Raw genomic sequence first — 26,761 nt, 5'->3', positions numbered from 1 at the left:
TGGAAATGGACCCATGAAGTCAATGCCCCAAACATCAAAAATTTCACAAAAAAGCATAATTTGTTGAGGCATCTCATCCCTCCTGGATATATTACCAAATTTCTGGCATGGGAGACAAGATTTACAAAACTCAGCAGCGTCTCTAAAAAGAGTAGGCCACCAGAATCCACAGTGTAAGATCTTTCTAGCTGTTCTTTGAGGACCAAAATGTCCTCCACTCTCAGATGAGTGACAGGCCTCTAAAATGGACTGGAATTCTGATTGAGGCACACAACGTCTAATTACTTGATCAGCACCACATCTCCATAAATATGGGTCATCCCATATATAATATTTAGACTCACTTTTCAGCTTGTCTCTTTGATGCTTAGAAAAATTTGGAGGAAATGTGCGGCTAACTAAATAATTAGCAACAGGTGCATACCAAGGGACTACCTCAGATACTGCTTGCAGGTTATCAAAAGGAAAATTATCATCTATAGGAGTAGAATCATCCTTAATATGCTCAAGGCGACTCAGGTGATCTGCCACTAAATTTTGATTACCGCTCATATCCTTTATTTCTAAATCAAATTCTTGTAACAGCAGTATCCAACGTATGAGTCTTGGTTTGGATTCCTTTTTAGCTAATAGATACTTTAAAGTTACATGGTCCGAATACACTACTACTCTAGTACCAAGTAAATAAGCTCAGAATTTATCCAGAGCAAAAATAATAGCAGGAAGCTCTTTCTCAGTAGTAGTATAGTTGGACTGGGCAGTGTCTAAAGTCTTAGACGCATAAGCAATAACGAAAGGATCCTTACCTTCACGCTGAGCCAGCGCTGCTCCTACTGCATGGTTGGAAGCATCGCACATGATTTCAAACGGCTGGCTCCAGTCTGGTCCTCTCACAATTGGAGCTTGAGTCAGAGCAGTCTTCAGCTTATCAAACGCTTGTTTGCAATCCTCACTGAACTCAAACTCAATATCCTTCTGCAGTAATCTGGATAAGGGAAGTGCGACCTTACTAAAGTCCTTAATAAATCTCCTGTAAAAACCTGCATGGCCAAGGAACGAATGGAATTCCCTCACAGAAGAGGGGTAAGGTAAACTGGAAATAACATTCACCTTTGCTGGGTCTACAGAAATGCCATTATTAGATACCACATGTCCTAATACAATTCCTTATTTTACCATAAAGTGACATTTTTCGAAATTTAATACAAGGTTTGTATTAACACATCTATCTAATACTCTAGATAATCCATCTAAGCAAAGGCTAAAAGAATCACCATAAACGCTAAAATCGTCCATAAAAACTTCCATACAGTCCTCAATAAGATCAGAGAAAAGACTCATCATACACCTTTGGAAAGTAGCTGGTGCATTGCACAAGCCAAATGGCATTCTCTTGTAAGCATAAGTCCCAAAAGGACATGTAAAAGTAGTCTTTTCCTGATCCTCAAGAGCTATATGAATCTGGAAATAACCTGTGTAACCATCTAAAAAGCAATAATGTGATTTACCTGACAGGCGATCCAGCATTTGATCAATGAATGGAAGTGGGTAGTGATCCTTACGGGTAGCTTGGTTGAGATGCCTGTAATCAATACAGACTCTCCAAGCATTCTGAACTCTAGTTGCTATGAGCTTTCCATGCTCATTCTTCACTGTAGTGACTCCAGACTTCTTGGGCACCACTTGTACTGGGCTTACCCATTTACTGTCTAAAATGGGATATATGATACCGGCTTCCAATAGTCTGGTCACTTCCTTTTTGACAACTTCCAAGATGGTAGGATTCAATCTTCTTTGGGGTTGACGGACAGGTCTTGCTCCCTCTTCTAAAAATATTCTGTGCTCACATACTTGAGGGTTGATACCTACTATGTCTACCAAGCTCCACCCAATTTCCTTCTTATGCTTCCTCAGCACATCAAGTAACTACTCTTCTTGTTGAGAAGTAAGTTCCCTTGCAATGATGGCTGGAAACCTTTGCTCATCTTCAAGATAAGCATATTTGAGATGTGGAGGGAGAGGTTTCAATTCTAACTTTTGATCATGGGCAGGCTCTGGATTATCTGGAGCTTGTGAAAATGACGAAGTGCCCTCATTGTCAGTTAAGAGGGTCCCCACACTTGGACCTTGTCCAGTGTGCCTCTCTTCTAACTCTTCCTTGTGAACTTCAGCTACACTTTCATCTATGACATCGCACTGAAAGATAGAACGATCTTCTGGGGGGTTGTTAATGACTCCATTCAGATTGAAGATTACTATGCGGCCATCTATTTCAAAGGATTATGTTCCTGAAAAGGCATCCAATTTGAATTTTGATGTCTTCAAGAATGGTCTTCCAAGTAGAATTGATGATGGCTTATCTGAATCATTATGGGGCATCTCCAAGATATAAAAAATCAGTGGGAAATGTAAGCCCTTTATTGTTCACCAAAACATCTTCAGCAACTTCAGCCACTGTAATAATGCTTTTATCTGCTAACACAAAATAAGCTGCCGACCTTTTTAAGGGAGGGAGCCTCAAAATATCATATATGGACAAAGGCATTATACTGACACATGCTCCTAAATCACACATGCAATCATAAATTACTACACCACCAATAGTACAGCTAACTATACAAGGACCTGGATCACTACATTTTTCAGGTAATCCTCCCATTAAAGCAGATATAAAACTACCTAAAGGAATAGTTTCTAATTCATTAATTTTATCTTTATGGATACATAAGTCTTTTAGAAACTTTGCATATTTAGGTACCTGCTGAATAACATCAAAAAGAGGAACAGTTACCTCAACCTTTTGGAATATTTCTACCATTTTGGGGTCGGGTTCCAGCTACTTCCTGGGCTTCCTTGCAAGTTGTGGAAATGGAATAGGAGTAGTGTTTTCTGTGGTGTCTGCGCCCTTTGGTGCTTCCTCCTGTGGTTGAGCTATTTCTTCTTCAGCTATGTCCTGTATGTCCTCTTCCTCTTCAACATCTTCTATTTCTACTACCTTTTCAGCTGAGGTGTGTTTTGGTGGGCTTGGTTCCTCCTGATTTCTCTCCTGCAGTGTGGTTCCAGACCTTAGGGTGATGGCATTAATGCCTCCCTTTGGATTGGGTAATGGCTGAGAGGGGATTCCAGTGGAGCTTGAAGGTTGGTTACTGGAATTTTGTGTTGATCCAATCTGTGACATAAGAGCTTGCAAAGTAGAAGTGAGACCATTTAGACTGGCATTAATACTATTCATGATGTTACTTTCCATGGTCTGTTGTCTTCGCTCAAAAGATTGTAGTAGCTCTTCATTAGGAGATACAGAAGAATGAGTAAATTGAGAGGTCTGCTGTTGATTGTTCTGTGGTCCCTGGTTTTGCCTCAGGTGAGCTGCTTTGTAAGGTTGATTCTGCTGCCTGTTATTGTTATTATTCCATCTCTGATTTCTCTGATTATCTTTGCCTCCTCTATTATTGTTGTCCCTCCAATTCTGGTTAGAATTGTCCTGCCATCCATGGTTCTTATTTCCACTTTGATTGTACCCTTGGTTGGGGTGGTCATAGAAGTTATGAGTGGATGCCACCATGTTGTCTTCTTGTTGGAGCTGTGGGCATTCATCAGTGTAATGGCTATAATCAGCACAGATTTCGCAAATTCTTTGCGGGACTAATTGTTGGTTTTGCTGTGGTGGAGGAGGTTGGGCTTGCTGAGCTTGTTGTTGATTCAATTGCATCTGCTTCAGCAAGTTGGTCATCTCACATATACTCTGAGCTAGAGCAGCAGTCTCTCTGCTAGAGGATACTTCTGCAATGGCTTTTGAACGACCTTGCTTTTGTCTGTGGTTCCTAGTAGATTCAGCTAAATCACTGATCAATTCCCAAGCCTTATCAGTGGTCTTGTACTTCTTCATAGACCCATTGCTAGCACTTTCCAATGTGGCCTTATCTTAGGGCCTCATGTCCTGTGTGACATAGCTAAGTAATACTATCTTGTCAATCATGTGGTGGGGGCATGCTTCCAGAAGATTATTGAAGCGCTCCCAGTATTCAAAGAGAGTCTCATTGTCATCCTAAACAATTGTGGAAATATCCTTCCTCAGTTTATCAGTAACTTCAGATGGAAAGAATTTCTCCAAAAACTCCTTTCTGAGTGTATCCCAGTTGGATACATTTGCTAGAGGTTGAGTGTAGTACCACTCTCTTGCTTTTCCCTCAAGAGAAAATGGGAAAGCTTTCAGCAAAATTGAAGTTTCATCAGTACCATCAGGCCTGACAGTAGAACAGGCTGCCTGAAAATCTCTCAAGTGCTTGATAGGCTCTTGAGCAGGTAGGCCATGAAACTTTGGCATCAAATTTAGCAGTGCGGTCTTTATTTCAAAATCTATAGCTACCGCTAGATGATGCGCTTGAAATGCTTGCATTGTAAAATCAGGGGCTCCTTCCTCCTGGATGGTAACTTTCCTAGCTGCCATGTCTTCTGCACATAAAACAATCGAATCAGTAGAACGGGGACTGGTTTCTTCCTCAGGTTCACTTTCAGACCCGCCCTCAGAACGGACTAACCGACGCTGTTCTCGCCTTATTCGTGAAATAGTCCTTTTAATTTCAGGATCGAATATTAGCAAGCGCGGATCAGGAAGTGAACGCGTCATTTGACGAAAGAAAAATGCAACTCATAGTAGCAAAATAAAATAAAATGCAAATAAATAAATTCTAATTAATAACTTTAGCACTCTATTGCAACTCCCCAGCAACGGCGCCAAAAATTGATGAGGCGCAGAAGTTGGTGAATTAAAAATTATTAAAATTGTTACGTTGCAAGTATAGTTCTTAACTCACCAAAAATCTGCCTATCAATTTAGAAATATGTCACAGAGAGTTTAAATTAAAAATTACTGGGAGTTTAAGTCCCAGGTCGTTGATGAGCGGATATTTTATACGCTTTTTGGGGTTAATTTCATATAGTTTTTAATATGTTTTAGTTAGCTTTTAGTTTATTTTCATTAGTTTTTAGGAAAAATTCATATTTCTGGACTTTACTATGAGTTGTGTGTTTTTCTGTAATTTTAGGTATTTTTCTGGCTGAAATTGAGGGAGCTGAGCAAAAATCTGATTCAGGCTAAAAAAGGAATGCTGATGCTGTTGGATTCTGACCTCCCTGCACTCAAAGTGGATTTTCTGGAGCTACAGAACTCGAAATGGTGTGCTTCCAATTGCGTTGGAAATTACACATCCAGGGCTTTCCAGCAATATATAATAGTCCACACTTTGCTCAATGATAGACGACGTAAACTGGTGTTCAACGCCAGTTCTCTGCCCAATTCTGGCGTCCAGCGCCAGAAAAGGATTAAAAGTTGGAGTTCAACGCCAGAAATGGATCCAAACCTGGCGTTGAACGCCCAAAATGGCCTTATGCACGTGAATTGCTTAAGTCTCAGCCCTAGCACACACCAAGTGGACCCCAGAAGTGGATCTCTATACCATCTGTTATAGTTTACTCAATTTCTGAAAACCTAGGCTACTAGTTTAGTATTTAAACAACTTTTAGAGACTTATTTTGTATCTCATGACATTTTTAGATCTAAACTTTGTACTCTTTAATGGCATGAGTCTCTAAACTCCATTGTTGGGGGTGAGGAGCTCTGTTGTGTTTCGATGAATTAGTGCAAGTATTCCTGTTTTCCATTCAAACATGCGTGTTCCTATCTAAGATATTCATTCGCACTTCAACATGAATGTGATGAACGTGACAATCATCATTATTCCCCCACGAACGCGTGCCTGACAACCACCTCCGTTCTACATCAGATTGAATGAATATCTCCTAGATTCCTTAATCAGAATCTCCGTGGTATAAGCTAGATTGATGGCGGCATTCATGAGAATCCGGAAAGTCTAAACCTTGTCTGTGGTATTCCAAGTAGGATTCAGGGATTGAATGACTGTGACGAGCTTCAAACTCGCGAGTGCTGGGCGTAGTGACAGACGCAAAAGGAGGGTGAATCATATTCCAGCATGATCGGGAACCTCAGATGATTAGCCGTGCTGTGACAGAGCATTTGGACCATTTTCACAAGAGGAGGGGATGTAACCATTGACAACGGTGATGCCCAACACACATCTTGCCATAGAAGGACGTGCGTGCGTGAATCAGAGGACAGAGGAAAGCAGAGATTCAGAAGACAAAGCATCTCCAAAACTCCAACATATTCTCCATTACTGCATAACAAGTAACCTTTAACCCATGCTCTCTTGTTCATTCGCAATTCAACTGATAAATATAATTGACTTCCTGACTAAGAATTGCAAGATAACCATAGATTGCTTCAAATCAACAATCTCCGTGGGATTCAACCCTTACTCACGTAAGGTATTACTTGGACGACCCAGTGCACTTGCTGGTTAGTGGTACGAGTTGTGAAAAGTGTGATTCACAATTCGTGCACTAAGTTTTTGGCGCCGTTGCCGGGGGTTGTTCGTGTTTGAACAACTAAAGGTTTATTTTGTTTCTTAGATTAGGAAAATTTTTCTTTTTGGTTTAGAGTCTCTTATTATTGTCGTGTTAAAATTTTAGAATCCTTATTTTCTTTTTAAAATCTTTTTCAAAAATAATTTTTCTATTAAATCCTGTGCCAAACTTTAAGTTTGGTGTTTTCTTGTTGGTTTTTCTGTGTTTTTCGAAAATTTTAAGTTTGGTGTCCTTGTGAGTCTTCAAAGTGTTCTTGAGTTTTCCTTGTGTCTTGATCTTAAACATTTTAAGTTTGGTGTTCCTTGGTGTTTTTCCTCCAAAATTTTCGAAAACAAGGAGCATTAGATTTAACAATTTTGAGTCTTGTGCTATTTTAGTGTTTTTCTCTTTCCTCACTAAATTTAAAAATATCTTTTCTCTCTAATTTTAAAACAAATTTTCGAAAATCAATTTCAAAAAAAGAAAATTTCAAATTTTTTTTTAAAATTTAAAATCTTTTCCAAATCGTATCTTTTTCAAAACTTCCTTACCACTTTCTCTCCCCTCATTTTTTCGAAAATCTTCACCTATTGTTATTTATTTTATTTTAATTTATTTTATTTTCGAAATAAATATACTTGTCGGTTAGGAACTATACTTGCAAGAAGTTATTTCCTCTAATTGAGAAGAAAATTCTGAGCCGACAGTTTTGCTCTTTTAAATTTTTGGCGCCGTTGCCGGGGAGTTGCAATGTGTGCTATTTATTGGCTATTGTAAATATGTTAATATGTGAATATCTTGCTTTTTGTTTATTTCCTTAACTTTGTTTGTATAAAAGGTAAATTTTGGGAGCTCATAGCTTGTCGAAAACTCCATCAAAGCTTGGTGCAATCAATTGAGAATTTTGGAGATTCAAGCATTGTTGGAAGCTCCAAGATGAATAGAAACACAAATCTCTTTGATTAGAGCTCTCCATAAGTCCAACTTAAGGACAATAAACCAAAGTGATAGGTGGGAGACACCGCACCATGGTAACATTGTTTTTACCTTCTCTTTTTGTTTATAATTTGACTTTATTGCATTTTACTTGTTTTAGTTAGCTTAGAATTAGTTTATCTTTGAGATTTATTAGGTTAATTTCTGTATGGATCATGAATTTATGGGTTTTTTAATGTTTTGGGTTGAGCTTTTGTTGAAGAAATTTTTTGGGAAAAACACCCCTGTGCGTGCGGACACTTCTTGTTTCCCTCTCTGTCCAGAGCATTCGCACACCCTTGTGCGGGCGCACACCTCCTGTTTCACCCTGTGTGCGTACGCACACATATCTGTGCATACGCACAAGTGTTGTTTTGGGCAAAATTTTTATTGCACTTTGAGTGAACCCCTAACACAATTCCACCCCCTCCACCTCTCTCTTCTCTTACTTTTGCCCTATTTTCTACTTATTCTAGTTGCTTTTAATTGCAGTTCATTTTTCATTTTAGTTATTATATTAGTTTTAGTCTCATTATTGTTAATTGAATAAGTTTCAAGTGTTCGATTGATGTGGAATGGGTTGCTTCTTGCTTAAATTTTGGTTCAATTTTTTATGAATATGTGCACTGAGCATTTATTCTTTGTTTGATTGCCTAAATACATTTTGAGTTTGATTTATATGTTGTAGCTACAATATGCATTAGACTATATCCTTGTTTGGCATCTTAACTATAAATTGTTCACTTTTACTTTAGTGAATTGAATCGGATTCCTCGTTCATCATGGTTTTCAAATCAATATAATCACACAACAAGATACTTGTTTGTTTTTAATGCTTTGCATTTGTTTGAGTGACTTAACTTGATTCTTATCAAGCTTATCACTTTTTGCAACAAGTACCTTTACCATGTGACTATTGAATTATGTGTTATGATGAATAAGGAGTTTTCTTGTCATTTTTGGATTGGTTATTGTTTATTGTGCTTCTATATCAATTTTGCGCCTTCACTTGCACAATTTCAATATCCAATATCTCAAATACTTAATTCACTTGAGTTATGGTTACCTAGGGTTGCTTGTGCATTAAGTTTTGCTTATTCTTTACTTGCAACCTAGGCTACTTAATTGAGAAAATCGTTCTTAACTATTTCTTTTGATTATGTGGTTGCCGTTTTTACCCGGTCAATGTGTGTTTTCTAAACCGTGCACACTTAGAATACACATATTGTGTTTTATCATACCACACTACTATGACTTTTTCCTCAATCATTGTTTATTTATTTTATACAGCATCCCGAGCCCCAATGCCCACCAACTGAAGGTAGAGCCTCACATCTCTTCACCCCGGGTTGAGTGCATGCCTGGAAGACCGTGCAACATTTAAGTGTGGGGGAGGATCCGCAACTTCGGGGTGTAAATTTCTCTTTCTCAACACTTTGTACTATTTCCTAGTTTTTAGTACTTATGTTTTTGTGAATATTTGTTAGTATAGCATGACACTGCACTTTGCTTAGTTTGCTTTTATATATATCTTAGCTTGCTTATAGTTTTATAGTAGTAAATATTTGCATGTTGCCTAGTATAGGAAATAATTGGTAATAACAACAAGGAATTTTCAAGAAATCACTTTTAGGATATTCCATTGATTAGATTTGAAAACTTGTTTTTGAGCTTGCTTGAAATATTCTTCTTTTGGAACAAAGAAAAGAGCAAGAACGAAGTACCAAGTGAGATTTGAGCTTTAATTGGATGGTTGCACATTTTCAACCATAAAATTTTGTTCTTGTGTGTTATACTCCTTTCATGATTGTGATCTTAGATTTGCTTGAATCTTTATCTCCTATATTTGATATTTTGAATGTATTTAGTATGATTGAGGTCATTGTTGAAATTGAACTCACTAACCCATATGGCCAACCTTTATATCTACCTTTGTAAATCACTTTTGAACATTTAATTCCCATTTTGTTCTAATTTTAAGCACATTATTGGCCCTAAGCGAAAAACCAATATTGTCCATAAATTGTATCTTTGATTAGCTTGGGTTGAGGAGTGTGTGTTAATAAAGTTTGGGAGGAATTTGTGGGAAACATTGGCAGAAAGTTGCTTTGGGTTTTCATTGAGAATATTTGGAAGAATGGGTAAACACTCTGCATTTTTACTTAAAATATATGCATCTCTTTTTTATGAAAGAAAAGGGAAATTTTGCTGTATATAATTTTGAAAAAAAGAAGAAAAGAAAAAGAGAAAAAAGAAAAGAAAATAAAAGAAATGACAATAAGAATGTAAAGAAAGGATGCATATGTGTGTGAATTAGAAAGAAGATACATGAGTGAATGTAAAAAAAGAAATGAATGGGAAGTTAGGTTGTTCTCTTTTAAGTAAATAGGTTAATATAGGATTAGGTGGGATACTTGAGCTAATCAAAGATCTAATTTACTAAGTCCACTTAACCATATTAATCCTACTGATAAACCACTATTTATGATTTATCTTGTGCTTAATTGAGTGGATTTTATCAATCTTTCATACACTTGTTCATACAAAATGCATGGTTTTACAATTTCCTTCCTGATTTTGTGCTATGATTGAAAACATGCTTCTTTGGCCTTTAAATTGCTAATTATTAATCCTCTCCTATTACTATTCGATGCCTTGATATATGTGTTAAGTGTTTTCAGAGTTTATAGGGTAGGAATGGCTCAGAGGATGGAAAGGAAGCATGCAAAAGTGGAAGGAATACAAGAAATTGAAGGAACTGCAAAGCTGTCAGCCTGACCCTCTCGCACTAAAACGGTCATAACTTGATCTACAAAGGTCCAAATGATGCGGTTCTAGTTGTGTTGAAAAGATAACGTCCGGGGCTTCGATTTCATATATAATATGCCATAGTTTCTTTGACGATAAGTGATGCGAACGCATGATCCACGCGGACACATCGCAGTGACGAAAAACCAGCGTGTTGGAATTCGAAACCAGTGAATTCTGGGCTGTTTCTGACCCAGTTCTCGGCCCAGAAAACACAGATTAGAGGCTATAAAGTGAGAGAATGCATCCATTCATCACACAACTCATCATGCTTTTATAATTCATAATCTTAGGTTTAGATGTAGTTTTTAGAAAGAGAGGCTCTCTCCTCTCTCTTAGGATTTAGGATTAGGATTCCTCTTAAAGGAATTAGGATTTCTTATTATTTCAACTTACAATTTTTTCTGAGTTCCAGGTCAATGTTCCCTTTATTTATTTTTTCAATTTAATTTATGAAATTTTTCATGTTAGATTTGAATATTCTATTTAATATAATTTGAGGTATTTTCATATCTATGATTTGTTTCTTTTATTTATGATATAAATAATTTAGAATTTTCTCTTTTGACTCTGGTTAAATAATTGGTGACGCTTGAGTTATCAAATAAAGCAGTGGATGAAATTGGGAGTTGCTGATTAATTTGAGTTCCAATAACTCTAGCCTTTCCAAAGGAAAGACTAGGACTTGAGGGATCAAATTAGTTCATTCACTTAACTTACCTTCATAGTTAGAGGTTAACTAAGTGGGAGCAATAAACAATTCTCATCACATCTGATAAGGATAACTAGGAAAGGATTTCCAGTTCTCATACCTTGCCAAGAGATTTTATTATTATTATTTTATTTTCTTGTCATTCAAACTACTTGCTCCTTATTTGAAAAACCAAAGAATATATCTTTTTACATAACCAATAATAAATCATACTTTCCTGCAATTCCTTGAGAAGACGACCCGAGGTTTGAATACTTCGGTTATAAATTTTATTGGATTTTGTTACTTGTGACAACCAAACTTTTGTACGAAAGGATTCTCTGTTGGTTTAGAAACTATACTTACAACTCGATTATATTCTTGTGAATTTCTTTACCGATAGAAAATTCTGATCGTCAAAATGGCGCCGTTGCCGGGGAATTGCAAACGTGTGCCTTATTATTGGTTATTGTAAATATTTACTTTTAAATTGATTTTTTCAAAAAAAAAATTCAGATTTTTATTTTAAAATTTTTATCTTATCTTATCTTAGTTTTAAATTTCAAAATTCAAATCTTTTTCAAAAATCATATCTTTTTCAAAATCTTATTTTATCTTATTTCAAAAAAATCAAATTTCAAATTTCAATATTTAATTCAAATTTCAAATTTCAAAATTTAAATTTCAAAATTTTAAAAATCAAACCTTTTCAAAATTTAAATATTTTTCAAATCTTTATCTTATATTGTTGACTTTTTCAAAATTCAAATTTCAAAATTTAAAATTCAAAATTTAATTTTCAAATTCAAAAATTTAAATTTCAAAATCTTTTTCTTATTTATTTTATTTTATTTTATTTTCCTTTGCTTGTTTATTTGTTTTTGTTTTTAATTTTTATTAGCTACTATGAATTCTCACCCCTTTGGCTATGAGTTTGGTTACAATCATGTTACAGGAAGAGGAGATTACAATGAACGCCTGGGTCATGGATGGGACAATCAAAGATGGGAGGAGCCACAAGGAATTGATCAACCCTCTTGGCGACAACCACCTCCAAGGCACTATCAAAAACCATTCTATGATGCGTACCAAGACAATGGTTATGGTGGACCTCTTCGTGGCAATCAACACCCACCATAAAATACCTATGAACCTCCTCCACCATGTAATTTTGAACCACCATACTCACAAGCCCCTTACCACCAAACACCACCATATGACCCTAACCTATATCCACCACACCAACCACCATATGAACCACACCCAGAACCACCACCTTAATATTCACCATCTCCATATCCTTATCAAGAACAACCACCTTCCTATTATGAACCCTTTCTCCAAAATAATGAACCCTCATATCCACCCCAATCTCCAATGGATGACATCCTTTGTGGTATTCTTCAAGGGCAAGCGAAGATGAAAAGGAATGTACTGGAATTAGCGACTGCCTTAACCGAGGTAGTAAATCAATTAGCTTTCCAACATCTGAGCACTCAAGGAACCCCCACGGTTTCATGTGGAGAATCTACTAAAGAATGTAGCATGAAGGAGACACTAGAAACTCCGGTGGACAGTGAGCAGCACGACTTTGTATTGGAACAATTGGAGGAAGCCGTGATCATTGAAGAGGAAGAAGTAGTTGAAGACTTGGGAGATGCGGAACCTCCATGGGAAACTCAAGTCATAGAGCCCCCTTCTAAGGAGTTTGAAATTGATGTTGAGGAGGGTGTACAACCTCCAAAGCATATCATGGTTGAAGACTTTGAAGGGGATGATCAAGAGATGGATTCAATCATTAATGAATTCTTATCTACAATTGAATCCTCTCCCATTGGACTTGAGATGGAGATTCAAGAAGAAGAAGCACAACCTCCTATGCCCTTAGTAAGCAATGAAGAAGAGATTGAATTGGAAGAAATCTACCAAGAGGAAGAGGTTGAAATTGAAGAAGCTTGCAAAGAGGTGGAAGTTGCCAAGGAAGAACTCAAGGGAATAGAGCTGGAAATCACCTTGCCAATGCTGTTGGAGACCTCTTCCCCAAAGCCATCACCATCTATTCCTTCATTCAAGTGGGTAAATCTTTCATCTCTAAGCTTAATTAGCTCGCTTAAATATGCTTTACTTGAAATAGATGGTCAGCTTAGAGCTCTTTGTGGCATTAAGCATAAGAGGAAGATGGTTAGTGGTAGGAGTCGTCATGCAAGATTCAATATGGTAGAAAACTTAAAGTTTAAATGCAAAGGTTGGTGTAAAGCTCAACTGAATGGGTCTAGGAAGTTGTTTGGCTGCTTTAGTGAGAATTCAGATTGCCTGCCACCCAGTTGGAACACTAATGATCAACAAGAAGACGGTGCAAAAGCAAGGTTTGGGACCCCGGAATTCATTCTGGCAATCAACACTCTTGGGGCCTTGTCACTTGCTTTAACTTGCTTGAAGGCTTTCTGCACCTAGTTTGGGATCCCGGAGGCCATTGAAATTACAAACATTGGTGGAGATTCTTGGATGAGTTCAAGCACAAGCCACCATAACAAAGGACTCCCCAAATGTCCAACTTAAGGACTTTAACTAAAAGTGCTAGGTGGGAGACAACCCACCATGGTATGATCGTTCCTTTTTCAATTTTGATTTTATTTCGTTTTGTTTGTTTTTGAGTTTTATTTTATTCTATTTTCATTGAACCTGGAATTATTCATAGCATCCACACTATCATTGCATTTTGCATCCTGCATAAAAAAAAAAGAAGAAAAGAAAAACGCATGTGACGCGTAAGCGTCGCTGACGCGTCCGCGTCATATGTGCGTTGGGAAGAAAACAAGATTGAACAAAGAGTCGCGTGAAAACGTGGCTGAAGGCGTGCCTTTGGCACAAATTGATCCACGCGACCGTGTCGCTGACGCGGTCGCGTCATTTTGAAAAAAATGCCTCACACGCGTCTGCGTCACCCACAAGAACGCATGGCTCTGTAAAATCGACGTAAAGGGGTGTATGGCAGTATGTTGGGCTGGAATGGGGCTGGACTCGTGCTAGAAGCACAAGCCCTTCCATAAAGAAGTAAAATAATCCACAAGCAACTATGGAAGAAAACAATCACCCAATTAGAATTCTAACACCAAGTAAAATAATGCCAAAATAAATAAAAAAAATAAGAGAAGAAGTAAAACAAAAAGAAAGAACCTTGAGAAGAATGTGATAAAGAGATTTAATGGAGAATGTGAGGAGAAGAAATTATGATGGAAGGGGGAAGAAAAACAAAAGAATAAAGAAAGAGAAAGAGGAAAAAGAATGGAGAAGAAAGAAGAAAGAAGAGAAAGAAAGGAGAAAGAAGAAAGAATTTAGGATTGGGAAAGAAAAGATAAGAAAAGTGGCAGCGCAGGGATCTGGTGGTGTTGCACGAGCGACGCGCACGCATACTCCACGCGTACGCATGGGTTGCACAATTCGAGAGGCGACGCGTGGGCATCAGTCACGCATACGCGTGACTGTGTTTGTGCTACTCGCGCGAAGGTAGCCTTGCGCGCGCACAACTCTCTATTTATCTCGGGATGTGTGCCAAAATAACATACGACGCGTGTGCGTCATTGACGCGTATGCGTGAGTGGTCAGAATCTTGAAAATGACGCGCACGCATCAGGGACGCGTACACGTGAGTGACTTTGTGCCATGGGCACAGTTTCCGCACCAGGCTAGCACAACTTTCAGCCTGACACCCTTTTACGTTGATTTTCCTAGGTCACACGTGCACATCATTGACGCGTACGCGTAAAGTGTCAAATGTTCAATATACAGATGCAAATGCAAACTATATGCAGATATTATGAGAAGAGTCACTAAATGAAATTAAAAAGAGAGAAAAGAATGATCATACCATGGTGGGTTGTCTCCCACCTAGCACTTTGCTTTTACATCCTTAAGTTGGACGGTCTTCAAGCTCATTCTGCTTCTGTTGGTGGGTCCTCCAAGAGGAAACCTCTAGCTCTTTGTGTTCCTTCATTTTCTCACCATGATAAAGCTTTAGGCGATGTCCATTGACCTTGATGCAATTGGAACTTGAAGGATGACGTAGGTGAAAGACTCCATATGGCTCTGCTTTCTCCACTCTGTAGGGACTGACGATCGGATTCTTGCCAGAAAAGAAATTCATAAAAATAATCGCATTGCAAGTATAGTTTCTAAACCAACAGAAAATACTTTCGCACAAAAACTTTGGTTGTCACAAGTAACAAAACCCAATAAAATTTATAACCGAAGCATTCAAACCTCGGGTCTTCTTCTCAAGGAATTGCAGAGAAGTATGATTTATTATTGGTTATGGAAAATTGTGTATTTTTGGGTTTTTAAAATAGGGAACAAGTAATTTAAATGGCAAGAGAAATAAATTAATAATTAGAAAGAAAACTCTTGGCAAGGTATAAGAACTGGAAATCCCATCCTAGTTATCCTTATCAGGTGTGATGAGAATTGTTATTGCTCCCACTTAGTTAACCCTTACTAAATAAAAGAAAGTCAAGTGGACCAATCAACTTGATCCTCAAGTCCTAGCCAACTCTTGTGGATAGACTAGCTTTAGAGGGATCCAAATCAATCAACAATCCAAATCAACTGTTGAGTTTAATAACTCAAGTGTCACCAATTACTCAACTAAAGCCAAAAAGGAAGAAAATCTACTCGAATGAAAATAATTTGGATTAATTAGAAGCATCAATAACATAAATTAAAGAAAGCAATCATAAATCTGAAATACTCAATATGTATTAATTAAGAAAATCAATCCTAACATGGAGTTTATAAACCAAATTGAAAAGACAAATAACAATTAAAGTAATAGAATAAATAAAAGTAGAAAATAAATTAAAGGAACATTGACCCTGTGATTGAAGAAATAACCATAAGCTAAAAGGAATCCTAATCCTAAAAACCTAAGAGAGAGGAGAGAGCCTCTCTCTCTCTAAAACTACATCTAAAAACTAAAATTGTGAATTATGAATGTTGTTTATGTTCTGTTGTGTCTGTATGAATGGATTGATTCCCCCACTTTATAGCATTTAATCTGTGTTTTCTGGGCCAAAAACTTGGTCAAAAACAGCCCAGAAATTGCCCCCAGCGATTTCTGGTACGTACAGGTCGCTGCAAAGTCACGCGTCCGCGTGATCCACGCGTTTGCATCATCTGGCTACAAGGCAGTGATGGCAAATTATATATCGTTGCGAAGCCCCGGACATTAGCTTTCCAACGCAACTAGAACCGTATAATTTGGACCTCTGTAGCTCAAGTTATGACCGTCTTAGTGCGAAGAGGTCAGGCTGGACAGCTTTAGCAGTTCCTTCAGCTTCTTGTATTCCTTCCAGTTTTGCATGCTTCCTTTCCATCCTCTAAGCCATTCCTGCCCTATAATCTCTGAAAACACTTAACACACATATCAAGGCATCGAATGGTGATAAGAGGGAATTAATTTTTGGTAATTTAAAGGCTTGGGAAGCAAGTTTCCAATTATAGAACAAAATTAGGAAGAAAAATATAAAACCATGCAATTTATATGAATAAGTGAGTAAAGAGTTGATGAAAACCACTCAAATTAGCATAGGATAAACCATAAAATAGTGGTTTATCAACCTCTCCACACTTAAACATTAGCATGTCCTCATGCTAAGCTCAAGAGAAGCTATAAATGAGTGAAGGGGAATGGTAGAATGTATGATATGGAACTTATCTATATGAATGCAACTACATGCTAAGATGTTTCTACCTACTTAGTTAAAAGTAAATAAGCTCTTCAAGATAAACATAAACTGGATTTCACTAATTCAAATTACAAAATAAAGTATAAGTAAACTTGCAGAAGAAAATAGCCCATGAAAGCCGCGAACAAAGAATCGAGCCTCGAACCCTCACCGGAAGTGTATGCACTCTAATCGCTCAGGTGTTTAAGGTTCGATCTCTCAATTCTCTACTAACCTTGCTTTCTAAGGCTTGCTCTTCATCTAACAATCAACAAAAATTTAATGCACAGATACACATATCAAGAGGTCTTTTAAGGGTTGTAGTGGGGTTAGGGTCAAGGTAGGATTATATTTGGCCAAGTGGACTAAAATCTGAATCCTTAATTAACTTAAACTTTTCACCTAACTTTAGACAATCCGTATAATCATAATACCACATCTAACTATCCATTAACCATGTTTTTCACATATTCATGCATTCTAATTTCAAGTACAACTCATATGCATTACTACCAATATTTACTTTGGGGTATTTTGTCCCCTTTTATTATTTGCTCTTTTTCTTTTCTTTTTCTCCTTTATATATATATATATATATATATATATAGAGCACCGGGGAAGCAAGAGCGATTGTCTGAGGAGTGTCCGCATGAATTCGTTGAGCCTATCGCCCTCGCGGAGTTCCCCACAGCCGCTCGTCATACCCACAAGAGAACGAGTAGGACGACTTATTTAGGATTTCGTTCCGAGAAGCAGGTAAACGAAAAATGACCTTGTCTTGCAATGGAGCTTGGGGCCTTACCGGAGGCTCTGGGGAAGTCGGAATAGGAGAGCACTCATCTTGGGGTGGGCTTACTACTTAGATGCTTTCAGGAGTTATCCGCTCCGCACTTGGCTACCCAGCGTTTACCGTGGGCACGATAACTGGTGACCGGTTCAATTCAAGGGAAGGTCCACCAAAAATGACTATGCAACTACAACCTACTAGCAGGACCCTATTCGCGCTCGCTTAAATCAGCATTCAAGGGACTGCCCGCTATGACATCCAGTAGAAGCTCAGGGACGGATTGAACAGAAGCTGTTAGGGTATCATTTTTTTATTTTTTATTTTTTGTTTTTCTCAATGCATATGATTAAATTATTGAATGCATGAACATGTCTTAAACATTTCTTTCACATTTTCAGAAAATTCTAACATACTCAATTCTCAAACCAAATGTTTTCAATCCCAATTTTACCATACTTAATTCATGAGCACTCTCACTAGTCTAAACTAACCAAGGATTCAAATTAAGGACATTATTATTTTCCACTTGGAGTTAATGATGTGCTAAAGTAAAGAACAAAGGGGTATAATAGGCTCAACATTGGTTTGCAAAGGATAATGAAAGGATAAGGCCATATGGGTATGTAAGCTTAGTGAAACAAAGGCCTCAATCATATAAATGCATGCATACATTAAACAATGGAAATATAGAATTAAGCAAGACAAAGATCACAATTTTAGAGAGAACAACACACACCAAAAATAAAATATTGGTTGATAAAATGCAACCAATCAAATAGGCTCAAAATCTCACAGGTTTTGTGTGTTCGAGCTCTAAATCATGTTCCAGTATAATATTCCTTCAAACAAGTTTATTAAAAATTTTAAATCAAATTAGTGAAATGTTATAAAAATTTTCTTGAAAAAGAAAATATTACTTTAACCAAGTGGTGGTAAAATATGCACAAAATCAAACAAATATGCAATCAAAAATAAATATGTAATCAAACATGCAAAGGCAATAATAAACAAACAAAGAAAATAAAACATTGGTGTTGAAAAGAAGGTAACTAACCCCTGGAAGTCGGTATTATCGACCTCCCCACACTTAAAGATTGCACCGTCCTCGGTGCATGCAGAGATATACAAGTGGACGGGTTGCTCCAACTGACGCTTTTCTCTAAAGATTGTGCAGATGGACTTGTCTATCTCCCCATGTAAACGTCTTCCGGTTCCCTTCCTGGTGGCCATCTTGAAAGAAAAAAAGGGAAAAAAAGTAACCCAGAAATAAAGATAAGAAAATAAATAAAGTATAAGTGGGTTGATGCCAAATAATAAGGGTCTCAATTACATGGTAGCTACAACATACAAGTGAGAAAATAATAGAAGCACATGGCATACTAGTGGTGCAAAATTTGCAACAAAGGGGAGGAGTGTGGGTAATGAAAGACAGTGTAAGTTCATATCAATGCAAGAGGAGTACAAGTATCATAAAAGATTAGCATTGATTTAAATAATATTACCCAATCAGAATAAAACAAGTCATGAAGCACTAGGATAATGCAAGAGAAGATGCAACAGTTAAATAAGAAAATTTAACACCAATGGAAAAATAATAAATTTAGAAAAGAAAATAACAATATGCACAAAATTAAAATACAATGAATGAAAGTATGCAAATAAATTAAGTAAAATAGAATGAAAGTAAAGAAGGATGAGAAGTTAAAGATATGAAGAAGAAGAAAGTAAGAAAGGAGGAAGAAAGAATAAGAAAAGATAGAAGAAAGAAGAAAGAATGATAATATAAAGATAAATAGGATTGGAGAAGAAAAGATAGGAATTCTGGCGCTGATCTGGATAAATTGTGCGTCGCATGCAATGCGGACGCGTGGGGCACGCGTTCACGTGGGTTGGGCTATTTTCAAGTGACGCGGACGCGTCAGGGACGCGTTCGTGTGGAATGATTTGTGCCATTGGCGCGAGTGCAGCCTCGCGTACGTACAACTCTCTGTTTCATACTCTCATTGCCAAAATTTAGGGTGACGGGTTCGTGTGGGTGACGCGATCGCGTGAATGGCCATATTTTGTAAACGACGCGGACGCGTGGGGCACGCGTTCACGTGATAGGGCTTGTGCTTCTGGCATCATTCCAGCCCAACTCCATCATAACTCTCTGCCATACACCTCTTTACGTCGATTTTGCAGGGCCACGTGTTCGCGTGGGTGACGTGGTCGCGTCGGAGGTGCTTTTTCCAAAATGACACGGACGCGTCAGTGCGCGGTCGCGTGGGCATGTTTGTGCCTAAGGCACGCCTCCAGCCACCCTTTTGCGTGACTTTCTGTTCAATTCTCTTTTCTTCAAAACGCACCTATGACGCGGACGCGTCGCGTGCATTTTTTTATATGCAGTATGCAAATGCAAATGCAGGCTATATGCAGCTATATACAGAGATTATGAGAAGAGTCATTAACAAAAATAAAAATAGAATAAAGTAAAATAAAACTAAGACTGAAACTGAACGATCATACCATGGTGGGTTATCTCTCACCTAGCACTTTTACTTAAAGTCCTTAAGTTGGACACTTGGTGAGCTCCTTGTCATGGTGGCTTGTGCTTGAACTCGTCTTGAAACTTTCACCAATGCTTGGACTTCCAATAATCTTCATCATTCTCAAGTGAATTTGCCAAGCCTTGAGGGAGTTCTTCACAAGCTTTGAGCTTCCAAAATTGATCCTCATATATTCCTGGATCCCAAATCTTGTATCTACACCCATCTTCAAGTGGAACATGATGATTCCATACGAGTGGTAAGCAATCTGAATTCTCTACGGAGTACCAAACTCTTCTTTTAAATCTAACCAAATTATCATATGTTGAGCCCTTACATCTAGCTCTTGAAATATCAACCTTGATGAACTTTGATTTGCAACTCCAACCACTAAACATTCTTCTCTTACGCTTAATGCCACAAAGATTCTTAAGTTGACCATCCGTTTCAAGAATACCATACTCAAGTGGGACAATAAAGTGAATAGAGATAAGCTTTACCCACTCAAGTGAATGAGTAGATGGCATCCTAGGTAGAGAAGTCTCCGATATACTTGACAAAGTGTACTCAACTCCCGTCCATCCTTTTCGAAGGGCTTCTACTTCCACATCTTTTGGAGACTCAATCAGAAAAGAGTCTTCATATTCAAGGAGCTCATTTGCGGATGCAGATTCTTCACTAGAAGGGCTTGATTCATGATCCTCATCACCAAGGGAACTTGCTTCTTGATCTATCCCATCCAAGTCTTCATAGGGAATATGCCATGGAGGTTGTGCACTGGCCTTCTTGGCATCAATTTCAATCTTATTGGAGGAGTACTCTACAACTCTAGATTCCCATGGAGGTTCAGCATCTCCTAAATCTTCAACCACTTCTTCCTCTGCAACTAGTATGGCTTCCTCCACTTGTTCCAATACAAAGCCATGTTCCTCATTGTCCACCGGAGTTTCTAGTGTCTCCTTCATGCTACGTTCTTCTTTTGATTCTCCACATGTAGCCATGGTAGTACTTTGAGTGCTCAGATGTTGGGAAGCTAATTGATTTACTACCTCGGTCAAGGCAGTCGCAAATTCTAGTACTCCCCGTTTCATCTCTCTTTTCCCTTGAAGAAGAACACCAAGAGTGTCATGCATTGAAGGTTGAGGTGGATATGAGGGCTCATTACTTGGGAGGAAAGGTTCATGATAAGAGGGTGGTTTATCACTCTCCATCTTTTCCACTTGTTGCACAACACACTTCAAGTCCTTGTTCTCAAGTTGAGATTCTTTAGCCATGAAAGCTTCGGGTGCTATTCGAATTACCGCTCGGTTCAATTGATGCAGGGTTGCTTGAAATTGATCCATTGTTTTCTTGAGACGATCCCTTGACTCTTGTTCTGCTCGGATATTATAAGTAGGATCATAAGGCTCTTGGATTGATGGATATGGATGTGGTGTATATGGAGGTGGTGGTCCTTGGCAGTAACTGGGGTTAGAATTGGGGTGGATCTATGTATAGCTCATATGGCTCATAGGGTGGTTGATATGGTGGATAAGGGTTAGAATCATGTGATGGTGTTTGGTAGTAGGGGGCTTGTGAGTATGGTGGTCCAGAGTTGTGTTGAGGAGGTGGTTCATAAGCATATGGTGGGACTTGTTGGTAAGGGGTTCACCATATTCATCATCTTGGTACGCTCCCTGGAATGGCTCTTGACCATAGTAATTTGGTGGAGGTTGGTTGTCACGAAGAGGTCCACCATAACTATTGTCTTGGTATACATCACAGAATGGTTGTTGCTTATAGCGCATTGGAGGGGGTTGTTGCCAAGAGGGTTGATCAAATCCTTGTGGCTCCTCCTATCTTTGTTTCTTCTAACCTTGATGCCTATTTTCATTATAGTTTCCATTCCTTACAACAACATTGGAACCAAACTTGAAACGATATGGGTGAGAACTCATAGCAGCTAATAAAAATTAAAAACGAAAAATAGAAACAAATAAACAGGTAAAAGAAAATATTTACAATAACCAATAATAAGGCACACGTTTGCAATTTCCCGGCAGCGACACCATTTTGACGATCGGATTCTTGCCATTAAAGAAATTCATAAAAATAATCGCGTTGCAAGTATAGTTTCTAAACCAACAGAAAATCCTTTTGTACAAAAACTTTGGTTGTCACAAGTAACAAAACCCAATAAAATTTATAACCGAAGTATTCAAACCTCGGGTCCTCTTCTCAAGGAATTGCAGGAAAGTATGATTTATTATTGGTTATGGAAAATTGTGTATTTTTGGATTTTTAAAATAAGGAACAAGTAATTTAAATGGCAAGAGAAATAAATTAATAATTAGAAAGAAAACTCTTGGCAAGGTATAAGAACTGGAAATCCCATCCTAGTTATCCTTATCAGGTGTGATGATAATTGTTATTGCTTCCACTTAGTTAACCCTTACTAAATACAGGAAAGTCAAGTGGACCAAACAATTTGATCCTCAAGTCCTAGCCAACTCCTGTGGAAAGACTAGCTTTAGAGGGATCCAAATCAATCAGCAATCCCAATTTCCAATCAACTACTGAGTTTGATAACTCAAGTGTCACCAATTACTCAACCAAAGCCAAAAGGGAAGAAAATCTACTCGAATGAAAATAATTTGGATTAATTAGAAGCATTAATAACATAAATTAAAGAAAGCAATTATAAATCTGAAATACCTCAATATGTATTAATTAAGAAAATCAATCCTAACATGGAGTTCATAAACCAAATTGAAAAGATAAATAACAATTAAAGTAATAGAATAAATAAAAGTAGAAAATAAATTAAAGGAACATTGAACCTGTGATTGAAGAAATAACCATAAGCTAAAAGGAATCCTAATCCTAAAAACCTAAGAGAGAGGAGAGAGCCTTGATGGGAAAAGTTGTGGAAAACTGAATTTTCCAAAACACCCAAAACTAACCGGCAAGTATACCAGGTCGCATCAAGTAGTAAAACTCACTTAGAGTGAGGTCGATCCCACAGGGATTGATGGATCAAGCAATTTTAGTGGGTGATTAGTTTAGTCAAGCTAACATTTTAGTGAAATTGGATGAGAGGTAGCCAACAGAAAGTAAATTGCAGGGATTATAAAGTTGCAAAAAGTAAAATTGGACAGAAACTTAAAGAGCAAGAAATGTAAATTGCAAGAATCTTAAATGACAAGGAATATAAATTGCATGAAAAGTAAAGGGGCTGAGGTGTTGGAAATTAAAGAGAACAATAGATCACGCAACTGGAAATTTAAATTGCTAGAAAGTAAACTGAGAGCAATGTAAATAGAGAAGCAAAATTGCAGTGAATCAGAATTTAGAGCAATTGCAGAGGAATTTAAAATTGTGCAGGAAATGTAAATTAAATTGAGAAACCAAACAGAAAGTGAAATGCAGCTCAATTTGCAATAACTAAAGGAAAGTTGAAGATCTCAGGGGTTGGATGAGACTAGAGACCAAGTCTAGATCTCAATTCCTTCCTTGATCCAATAAAGAACAATTTGCAAAAGAAATGAAGATGAAAGCAATAAACAGAGTGTTGATTCAAATCCTTAATTCACTGAAATTTTGTAGAAGAAGAACAAGAGAAAGCTCAAAGTGAGAATGAAACAGAATTTCTTCAATTCTCCACTCAAGATTCAAAACAAAGAGAAAAACTAAAGAGAGAGAGTTCTCTATTCCTAATGCTCCCTCGTGGAGCCAGCCTCCAATGCTCTCTATCAATCGGCCTCCTTAGTGAAATGAAACTAATGACTTTATATAGGCTTTTACAAAATAAAAGTGAAAAATGAAAACAATATTTAAAAAAATAAAATTCCTAATCTAACTTCTCTGTGTGCCTATAAGTGATGTCAATTGGGCTTTGCTTGCTTTGGAGTGGAATTGGGTTGAAGATGGATTTGGATGGCCTTGGTCTTGAGGAGAAATCTGCGTGCAAGTTGGATTGTTGAGCAATTCACGTTTGAGTCAACGTTTGAGGCAAACGTTGACTCAAACGTCTTCGTGAAACCCACAATGCAGATCGGCCCCTTGCTGTCATCCACGTTTGAGCCAACGTTTGAGGTCAAACGTGAGCTCAAACGTGACCTTTCCCAAGCAGCTCTTCTAGCCAACGTTTGGCCTAACGTTTGAGGCAAACGTTGGCGCAAACGTGGCTCATCATCAATCAGGGGTGCTCTTTGTCCTCTTGTCAACGTTGCCAATTTTATGCCCACTATAGACTATTATATATGGTTGGAAAGCTCTGAATGTCAGCTTTCTAACCCAATTGGAATCACCTCAATTGGACATCTACAACTCAAGTTATGCTCCTTTGAAGGGGACAAGGTCGCTGGTGTTGCTGTCACTCACGTCTGACCCCACGTTTGAGGTTAAACGTGAACGCAAACGTTGGAAACATTTCCAGATTCGGAAGCTCAAACGTGCTGTCCACCCCATACTATTATACATTGTTGGAAAGCCCTGAATGTCTACTTTCCAATGCAATTAGAAGCGCATCATTTGGAGCTCCACAGCTCGAGTTATATTCCTTCGAAGGTGTAGAGGTCAGTTGGCCTCACTGCAGGTTGCCACCATGTTCGTTTATGCACATTTCGGGGCAGTTTTCTCCCTAAATTTCAGTGTCCACCATGCAGTACCATATATGCTTGGAAAGCTCTTGATTCCTACCTTCCATTGCTCTTTGAATCACCTCATTTGGAGCTCTGTAGCTCAAGTTATTCTTGTTGGAAGTATGCCCCTTAATGCTGTTTGGCGCCAACGTTTGACCTCACGTTTGAGGCAAACGTTGGCTCAAACGTTGCTGCCTCCAGGGATGCCATTTCTCTTGGTATTCCTTAGCCAACGTTTGACCTCACGTTTGAGGCAAACGTTGGCGCAAACGTTGAGCTCCTGGGTGGCTGTGCTGATGAAGCTTCCTTGATTTGGTCATGGGCCACGCTTTTAAAAGCGTGGCCTAAGGCTTCAAAGTGTGCTCCAACTTCAAAGTGTGCCCCAAAGTTCTTTTTTTCTCCTTTTTAGCTTATTTTGTGCTTCTTTGCTTCTTTTTCTTCTTATTTCCTACAAAGTTTATCAAATCAAAAGATCAAAGAAATATACCATTTAAGCACCAAAGAATGCAATATTTAAGCACTAATCATAAATTTCTTGTATGAAAAAGCATAGAAAAACATGACATGGTGACATGTCATCACAACACCAAACTTAAACCTTGCTTGTCCCCAAGCAAGAAAAGAATCATGCATTTAAAGATTGACAATCCAAGGTAAGAAGAGTAGCAACTCAATTTTCATGGTGAGCTAGTTTTCTAAGCATGCTACAATCACAAAAGAGATGTAAATGATTGATGTTTCTTTCTAGCTCAATTTTATGAAATCTTTCTCTTATATTTCTTCCTTGAAACAAGCTTTTGATTTTTTCTTATTAGCTTCTCCTTTTGGGTGCTTTGCCCCATGAGTTAATAACAAAGCTACGACTTCTAAATGCTTTGTTTTCAAGTATTACCACTTGATACATAAGCACCACAAGCATTTGATTAGAGGACTTCATTAAGCACATTTTTCTTTTCTTTTCTTGACTCTCTAATCATTGATGCTCAGAGCCTTGAGCTTTGAGGGAGTGCTTTTGCACTTGAGCCTAGCCTTGACTTCTAAGTGTTTTGTTTTCAAGCATTTGGCTTGATACATAAACACCACAAGTACTTAACAAATAAATTGCCATTGGTACTCAGAGCCTTCAGCTTTCTCATTCTTTCCCTTTTTCTTTTCTTGCTTTAATTATATTTGCCTCTTCAAGGTTTTCATGATTTTAAAAGATTTTACAAAATGTTCTAGATGAAAACCTCAATTAAATAAAATCCAATGCAATTGAGCAACAATTAATCATACTAGCTTTCCAATACTTGTATGCACATGCTAAACTCTTCTTTAATTCCTTGTTTGTTTATGATCATGATACTTTACTGCTTTAAGCTTTACAAAACTCAAGTTAGTAGTCATAATGGCATGGCAACATGTTATAAATCAATATTCAAGCTATGCTTTATTCATACACACATGTAAACAGAAAAGATGAAGACAATCATGCATTTTAAGTGCTAGAAACAAATGAGGAGAAAAGGAACTCTACAACCTTGTAGTTCATCTTCATTATTGTTGTCCTTTTTCCTCTATTCTTCCTCCTTCCCTTGCCAAACTCAGAATGCTTGCTCATCCTCAAGTAACAATTAGAACAATGGCTAGGGACTAAGATGGATCATGAATGTCTTACACAATGAAAAGTTAGTAGTACATGTGTTCTAAGCAAGCAAAATTAAAGATAATAATCAAGGCACAAGAGACAGAGACATTGTGATTGCAAACTTAAGAAGGTGAGCATAATACTTTGCATAAAGAATAAGTGGCACACCAAACTTAGTGTGACACTTTCACTTGGAATTGATGCAAGTATCTTGTAAGGATTAGAACCAAATTTTGTTGCATAGCAACACCAAACTTAGAATGCAACCACATGTCAATTTATTTAAAATAAAACTAAACGAAAGAAACTGTTATATGTTAAATACAATCACCAAGCCAAGAATCTATCATGAAGAAGGATCTCTTGGTGATGTATTAACAAAAACAGTTAATAAAAGAAAGCACTAAAAACGAGTAAATGAATAGAGCAGAGAGAGAAACTAAATTATCCAAAATGACACTGCAAGGGGCATTATGATTATGCAGACAAGTAGTATTGCTTGAATGAATTGCATAGAAAATAAGTGGCACACCAAACTTAGAATCTTGGTGTGTCACTTTCATTTTTGATTTGATGCAAT

Source organism: Arachis hypogaea, chromosome 12, assembly GCF_003086295.3.
Source record: "Arachis hypogaea cultivar Tifrunner chromosome 12, arahy.Tifrunner.gnm2.J5K5, whole genome shotgun sequence".
In the NCBI taxonomy this organism is placed as follows: domain Eukaryota; kingdom Viridiplantae; phylum Streptophyta; class Magnoliopsida; order Fabales; family Fabaceae; genus Arachis; species Arachis hypogaea.
Note: the sequence above shows the minus strand (reverse complement) of the source record.